Raw genomic sequence first — 9351 nt, 5'->3', positions numbered from 1 at the left:
AATCCTAGAAGTAAATTTACCTTTTGCAAATCCAAGAACAATGTTCAAAGGCTTAAAAGTCCATTCCCCAAAAGTTGATCACAAAAGTCACTTTAGCATTCAACAAAATCAAGCGTAAAAAGACATAACAACTACAGTCAAACCTCTATAACAACATCGTTAAGTCCAAATTTTTTTTTGCTGTTATAGAGAATGGTTCTTATATACCTATAACAGCATTAATATTTAAATAATATTTTGCTGTTATAGGTAAAAAACGATGCATAAAATTAAGTTTTTCATTTTTAATTCTCAAATTCTAAGTTTAATCACATTTGTATAACGAAGGAAAAAAATTTAATGATGAAATTAGGAATATACATGTGATATTTTTTGTCATAAATAGTTTATTAAAGAATCAAATATTTGGTCAAAATCTCTACGCTTATTATAGCTATTCTATTTTTATAAAAATGGTTAATTATTATATTACCAAAAAAAAGAAAATAGTTGTTATATGGGAGGTAATTTTACAAAGAATGTACTGTTATAAAGTTGGTTATTGTTGTTATAGGTGAAATTTTGTTATAGAGAAGTAAAATATAACATAAAAAATTGGTTCCAAAAAAACTTGGTTGTTATAGAGAGGTGTTGTTATATGCGGATGCCATTATAGAGAGGTCTGACAGTATTTATCTGGTCACTAAAGGTTATAGCGGAGTGGTAAGTATTTCTTAATTCTTAATCAACGGTGTCGAGTTTGAGTTCTGCTGGGTCTGAAGTCGTCTTTGTTAAAAAGCGCTTTAGCCACCAATGTGGACTTTCGGTTCAAATTTAATCGGGCCCCAATGCGAGTATCGAACACTGTAGGAGACCAAAAAAATAACCATTTTATTTACTCAAAAAACGGTTCAGTTGTATTTGTGTTCGTGGTCAAGGACACGTGGATCAAAGTGACCAATAAGTATATGTGATAAGTGAATACAATTGAAATAAACGAAATGAATGCGCTTAAAGTAAACCTAGCCTGACCCTCGATATGGCTTAACGCTTGTGAGTTTAGTCAAGCTTGTAAATGTAACCATGACAACCTTAGAACAAAATGAAAAAGCATGTATGGGATGTGGCAGATATATGCTTTATATTATGTATTTCTCTCTTGAATATCGTGTGCTTACAATGGGAATGGCATTCCCTATTTATACTAAGAGCTAGGGGTGCACATTCCAAGTATTGTGCTCTTGCTCATAATGAGCATTAATTACGAAATAATAAGCAATAAAGAGGACCATTAAGCCTAATAACACCATGCGGGTACCGCTAAGCCCAATTTGTAATGGCAGTCCATTGAGCTTTCTTCCGGAGCTATTCCAACGGTCTTCCAGGCCTGGTGATGCCTTCGGTACACTGAGGCCACCTCCAATGAAACTGTGTGTTGACTCATTCTTGACTTATCCCTTTTGCCACGTGTCCTAATGGCATTGGTCCAGCTATGCTATATGAATTTAGCCCAATACACATTTATACGAAGTCCCATGTGCTCCTGAGCAAAATACTAAAATACCCTAACTTTAGGGCCTTCTTAACATGAACTTTGGACTTGGCCCTCCATTGTACATATTCATTCTAGGTCTCCATTTATATCTTTTTCCTATTTATTTTTGCACCGTTTGCCCTTCAAATGGGCTGGTTTTTAACTTTTTTCCCCTTCAAAATCGATTCTTTAAGAGCACAGAACATAGCTTGCGGGATATTATGATGCAAAAATATAAATTTATGCCTCACGAAAAAGTTATTTGACTTGAGGAGCAAAAATTAAAGGCCATCACAAAATAGGAAAGTGCAAATGAACCACTAAAGTTGTGGATATTAACATAACAGTCTTAGAAAAGTTCCTTTCAAAAGACTCAGTAACCAGACTATCGTCTAACGTTTGCAGTACGTACCTTATAATATTTTAGACCGTGATCTAATGTTTTCTTATAACATTTTTACTTTGTTCAAACGAGATTCTTAGATTGTGATCTAAACGGTACTCCCTTCATTCATTTTTACTTGTCCATGTTTGACTTGACACATTCCTTAAAAATAATTAATAAAATAAAATGATAAGTTTACTATATTATCCTTTGAATAAATTCATTGTTTTGAGAAATGCATTGAGAAATAATTGTAGTTAATAATAAGGGTAAATTAGGAACAACGTGATAAATTCTGTTTTGGTTTTCTATACTGGACAAATAAAAATAAATATATATTTTTTGTATAGTGAACAAGTAAAAGTAAACGAAGAAAATAGTAAAAAAGTTGCAAAAAGGGACAGCTGATGAAAATTTCTATCTAAATTATCTTGAACTTCGGTCTCTTCCTTTTGAAAATACACTTTAGCATCTTAATGTCCTCCAAGATCACGATGGTTGGACGACTTGGAATTAAAGAGTGCTATAATGTTCAGTATAGCTATATTTGGTGCTATCATAAATTGTTTGAAAAACTACACCGAATGACATAGCTCCTTTTGATAATTACGCAACTAAAGTAATAATGGTAGTGATCCTGCAGAATATTTTTTATAATATTGTTAATTACACGTGCAACTATGTATCTAACAAAGAAAAGCATGCACAAATAAAATACTTATTATATATATATAAGCTTGAAAGTTTTTCTAATGTTACCCCACTTAGACCTTTTTTTCATGCATCATCACACGAGAAAAAAAAAAAATCCTATTTATAGGAGAAAAAAAATCTTCCATAAAATAATAAATTTTGTGAGGTAATAAAATTATAATAACATGAGATTGTATGGTAGTAGCTAGATACTTGACTTACTAGTGTAATAATAAGTTGGAAAATCATTGTGTAGTTTATATTGAAGTAATGGGGTAAGTGGTCAGTGGCCTCGTTTCAGGATCACAAAAGAAATTATGATTACATCATTATAGCCATTAAAACGAAAGTTAAATACTATTTTTTAAATACTAAAATGTATTTTTCCAAATCGGACTTTAATTAATTATGGTAAGAACATTTTGGTAAATAAGAGTCCAATTATGAAGTGAAAATAGAAAAATGAAAAATTAACACAGTAAACACGGTGAATACTTACCCGGGTATTTACATAAAACCATATACTCCTTTAGTTATAGTTAAGTGATTTAATGATGTGAGAATGCATATTAATTAATCATAATTAAGTGTTATACATTATGTACAAATACATGAATCTACTAAACATTTGCGGGTAAGTTTTACAGAGTAAACACATACGTGCGACGGTGCGAGCGTGCCCTATATTCGCGGGTCAACTCGTCGGCATTCCATAATTTACTCTTATTTTTTCTGCAACTAGTATTTTTTTTTCCCCTCTGTTAGGGCCTGTTTGGAAAGCCACCGGGTAATTGGAATTGACTGTAATAGGGTGTAATGACACAGTTTGGCCTATTTGTTTGATCATGTAATTACAAAGTTAGGTGGGAATTAAGTGTAATTGAGAGGGTCTAATTGGAGAGTTGGGGGGGGGGGGGGGGGGGGGGGGGAGAATTGGGTGTAATTACACCCTGTAATTACAGGGCTATATTTTAGTTTTTTCTTCTTCTTTTTTTAATTTTAATTTATTTTTTATTTATGTTATTTAATTTATTTTTTATTTTTTATTTTTACTTTTTAATTATCTTTATTTTTTAAAATATTTTTTTTATATTATTTATCTTTCATTTCCTTTCTTCTCATTCCCAACCTTAACTTCTTGTAGTTCCATGTAATTACTCGTATTTTTTTTAATTATTTTATTCATTTAGCATAACCGTGTTATTATTCTAATTTTTGAAACTACACCTCTCAATATTAGATTGATTGAGTCATTAACAAACTTGACATATAATGAGCGATGTTATTAAAGTAGAATTTCGTTGTGAGTGAGGTTATATACTTATATTTTCCCTTTCTTTTGAATTATATTTACTTAAGTTATGTTGGAACTTACTTATGTAATGTTGGAATTTGACATAAGAGTATTATGTTAAACTTTTTCTTTTGGATTTTGAATTTAGGTTATATTTTCGATTTTAATTTATTTGCTTTAGTACTATTGACTTGTTATTTCACATTGCATGCTGTTTTTTTCACTTACAATTGATAGATTTTTTTTTTTTGTCAAACAGAATGTTATGGAATTATATTTATAAATATTATTTTTTTTGGTCAAACATCCAACGCATGATGTTCTCACAAAAAAAAAAAGCTCGCTTTTAAGTTTTATAATTAATTAAAATTAAAATATTATTAATTTGAAAAATAGATATCAATAATTTTTTATAATATTAGTTACAAATATATGATTATTAATTAATATATTTTCAAGAAACAATGTGTTATTAAATAACTAATTTAATATCATTTATAAAGGCATATATTTTCAAATATTAATTTTAATTTTTTATAATTAAATTTTATTTTTAAATTAAACTAACTGTGTAATTACACTTGTGCAACCAAACAACACGCTTGTAATTACACTGTAATTACATTATGACAAACAAACAGGTCGTTGTAATTACAATACTGTGTAATTACTAGGCTGTGTAATTACTACCCTAGTAATTACACCAATTCCAATTACCAGGTGGCTTTCCAAACAGACCCTTAATGTCCACGTCGGAAAATACTGGAGCTACATTATAAATGACAAGCCTCAAATGCTTTGTCTACTCAAAATAACACAACGAAGAATCAGACTTGTTTAAGTGCGCGCCTTCCACTAGAAATTGAAGGTACATTCTTTGTTTTTCTTGACTTACGTACTGTGATGTTCCTTCATCCTAACCTATTTGGAGATTTATAGAATTAGAAGAGCTACAAAAAATTGAAGAAAAAGGAGGTACCGCAGAAAAAGTATCTTGTATTGACCATAAAACTTTGTTAGTAGTAATAGTTTCTAACAGTTTGATTCTCGGCATTGCAAACTTTTTTGTTATTACTTTTTTCACGACGGCAGATCATTCTGATTCTGTTGGCAAATCACAATAGGGAGGCAGAGGAACGCATGCTGTTGATGAATTTATCATCTTCATTTTAGAAGGTTTCGGGATTCTTAATTTGTCAATTAAGGATTGAAAATTGAAAATATTATATATGCAGAGACGGGAAAAGTGAAAGAGAAAGATAGCGCCGAGCAAGAACATGATGCGGAGATGGGAAAAGTGAAAGAGAAAGATAGCGCCGAGCAAGAACATGATGCGGAGATGGGAAAGGTGAAAGAGAAATATAGGGCCGAGCAAGAACATGATGCAGAGATGGGAAAAGTGAAAGAGAAAGACAGCGCAGAGCAAGAACATGATCCGGAGATGAGAAAAGTGAAAGAGAAAGATAGCGCAGAGCAAGAACATGACAATAAAGCTTATCATTGTGGACGAATACCGTCAATGCTTTGTGGGCTAAAAAATTTGCCAGACCGAAAGAAGAAGGAAACGGCCCCATCAATCAGCACTTCTCCCATACCGCCGCCAGAGACCACAGTACAACAGCCCGTAGTCGCGAGCCCGAGCCGGAGCCGGAGCTCGAAACTCAAACGGAGTGCAAAACCGAACTTATCTGAAGCAGGGGCGAAGGGAGGAAGGGCCAAGGAAGGTTCATCCGAACTCCCTTTGGCGGAAAATTACATAGTTTCTGCATTGTTAAAATTATTTTTTATGTGTATATAGTAGACGTTGAATCCCTTTTGACTCTTCGTGTGTTTACTTTTTCATATTTTGAACTTTCTTAATGAAAATTCTGATTTCGCCACTGATCTAAAGTATATGAAGGAGATGACTCTTCATCAGAAACTGATAGTTTGAAAAGGGAAAAGAAGTCTAAGATCACTACTACTACGGAAAATGCAAAGTCCGAAAAGGAAAAGAAAAAGCCTACACAAGATGATGATGCTAAGTTGCAAAGTAAGAAGAAAAAAACAGATGTTAATAAGCCACACCGCAAAAATGAGGAGAGAGAGACCTGAAATTTTGGCACCAATTGTAACTTTTAGAAATAAGTTAATCACTAGAAGAATAGGGAAAATTAAACTCCTAAGTTATTAATGGTATAATAATCAGTGGTATTCAACTTGTTCAATTTCTGCTCAAATTTCTTGTACTGACATTTTGTAATATGTCAAGGAACCCCTCGTTTCTTCTTCTTCTTTTTCTTTTTCTTTTTCTTTGTTCACTCATGTAATATTATGAAGTACGCAATAATGAGCCAACGTACCTTATGGTGTATGTTTTGTATTATCTATATTAAAAGTTAATGTGTCCGTCGTTTATAAAAAGAATATCCAAATTTGGCTAAATATATAGTGATTGTCGTAAATTTTATAGTTTAAAAAATAATATATAGTTTAAAAAATAATCCTTACTAATCAAATAAGCAGCTTAAAGGAGAGAAATAGAATTTGTAAAACATGGTCTTGATTTTGGCTATTTAACACAAATTTCTAAGAGTCATTACTGGAAGGAAGAAGAAGATCAGGGGGAAACTATTGAGAAAATTTGGGTCTTTTTGGAAAATAATCATATTTATAGCTAAGGATCACTTCATAGTTTTTAGAACTTTGGGGCTGGAGTTTTAACCATCCTTTATTAAGTACTCCACTCGTACCAAAATAAGTACATGTCACTTGTGCTTCTCGAGAGTCAAATTACATGAATTTTGACCAACATTTTAAAATATATTTGTTCACCATATTAATATGAGAAGAATTTCACCTTATAGTATTTTTCGTCTAGTTTTTGAATGTCTAAATTTTAATTTTAAAAAATAAATTAATCTAGTACAATTTAGCTTCAAATTTTAGTGAAATTGACTTTTGTAAAGCAAATCAATGACAACTAATTTTGCACGGAGGGAGTATTAACAATTTTGATTAAGCCTAATTCTCCTTCCCTTTTGAGTTCTGACAAATAACTTGAGGATTATTTACTTAATTGAAGATTGGGTGTGTTTGGTATGAAGGAAAATGTTTTTCTGAAAAATAAGTAGTTTTCGCACTTGTTTTTTTGTGTTTGGAATGTAAGCAGAAAATATTGTCCAAAAACATTTGTGCATAATTTAGACAAATATTATGAAATTCGGAGGTTTCACAATTGTCACAAATACCCCCCCCCCCCCCCCCATATACATACATATACATGAAAGAGAATTCCTCCATAACATATGGTTAGACTAATCTAGGGTTGTAGACTTGTAGGCACCAATACTATTTAAATTGGAAAATGAGATTACAGAATGTGGACGAGGAGTATGCTATTGTTGCGCAAAGGGAGCCCAGCTTATAAGGTAAAGTCTAAATCGTGCAGGATTTTTGCAGTAGCTTACACATGCAGCATTTGCCCCTCCAAACAAGGGCGGCTCAATGATATTTGTAGCCTAAAGTGAAACTTCAACGAGTGGCCTTAAGTTTTTCATTAAAAAAAAAAATCTAGCTTTTTGAGATGCAAAATTATTAATAATATTTTTATAATCGATTTCTTCTAAATGGTTCTTTTTCGATTGATAATATATGTTTTTAGAAACGCAATTATTGAATTCATTTAGATCTTGATTCTCTTGAGGATATATGTCCGATTTCTCACAAACTACTTCTTCTTCTTGGATTTTATTGTTGTCTAACTCAACTATATCGGTGATTTGTTCCTCTGCAATAAATTCTCCAACATTTTCTGATAAATATATTGTGAGGCCCTATAATAATGATGATGGTGTAGGGGTGGCCATGGTACGGTATTTGAAACTTCGGCACCGTAATTTCGATATCTAAAAATACTATATCATTACCGTACCAAATTAATTCGGTATGGTTCGGTATTTTAAAGTTCGATTTTGGTATTTTATGATACGGTAAGTCGGTAGCATAGTTTGTCCGAATTCGACTTACATATACTCATATCGTGGAGAATTATAACTTCCGCTACTTAAGAAACGTCTTAATTATTATGTATTAAATACCTTACAGATGTGAAAATTTTCAAAAGAAAGTACAAGCAATCCCCTTCGTAAATAAATTACATAAAAAAGACATTTAAATCAAGATAGAGAAGTCAAAGTGCAACGTTTAACCAATTAGTTTTCTAATAATACTAGTTTATATAATTGTTAGTATTATAATACTAAGATATATGAATTGTATATACTAAGATATATGAATTGTATATGTAATTATATACTTCGGTATGGTATTCGATATTTCAGTATTTTCTTTATGAATATCGAATACCGTATCGAATACTAAACTTTTTAAAAATGTATACCAAATACCGTATTAAAAACCATAATACCGAAACTGCGCTATAAAAAAATTTCAATTTCGATAATCGATATCTATCATATTATGCCCACCCCTATGATGGTGTATAAATGAGGAAAGATAGTTATTTAACTGTTGGAGAGATTTCCGTTTTGACTTTCAAATTCATCTTAGTCTCCTTTTTCCTTTTAAAACAATACTATTTAGGTAAAATTTCTCAAATGACTACCTTATTGTAGCTTCCTACCATTTGTAGCTATCCTTTTTAATATTACCATTCGTAGCTAAAAATCAGCTGATTTGTGTATGTTTTCGCATGTATTTGTTGTCAGCAAATACATGAGCATGCGGTAAAAAAAGGAACAGACTTTTATTTTAGGTCAGAATTGGTGGTATTAAATGAGTAATTAAGATATTTTTTACCTTCTTTTCCGCAAAATCTCCTGTAATATTCTCTTTCCTTACACGTTTCTCTTCTTCCATGCATTCTTCAACATTCAAACGTAAAAATTCAAATTTCAAATTAAATCTTCAACACCTCTGAAAATACATTGACAAAACAAACACGATCAATCAACAGCCAATGTATTTGAAGTTTTCAATATTGATTTCGTTTTTTATTTACCGATGTATTTGATAGCATAACTAATGTATTTGACGTTTTCAATCAAACTCCATGTATTTTATATTAAATATCATGTATTTGTGTGAGTAACAAGTTTGCATCACCCATGTATTTAGTGGTAATGTATTTGAAGTTTTCAATATTGATTTCGTTTTTTATTTACCCATGTATTTGATAGCATAACTAATATATTTGAAGTTTCCAATCAAACCCCATGTATTTTAAATTAAATCTCATGTATTTGTGTGAGTAACAACTTGCATCACCCATGTATTTGATGGGATTAATTTGAACAAAATTCATAAATATATAGAAACTTACCATGTATTTGCGTCACCCGTGTATTTAAAACTAGATGAACGGATGTAATTAATTTGAACAAAATACACAAATATATAGAAAAACTTACAAAAATACACCACCAACCACAACAATTGATAGTTATATCATAGAACATACACAAA

Source organism: Lycium ferocissimum, chromosome 2 (assembly GCF_029784015.1).
Source record: "Lycium ferocissimum isolate CSIRO_LF1 chromosome 2, AGI_CSIRO_Lferr_CH_V1, whole genome shotgun sequence".
NCBI lineage: Eukaryota > Viridiplantae > Streptophyta > Magnoliopsida > Solanales > Solanaceae > Lycium > Lycium ferocissimum.
Note: the sequence above shows the minus strand (reverse complement) of the source record.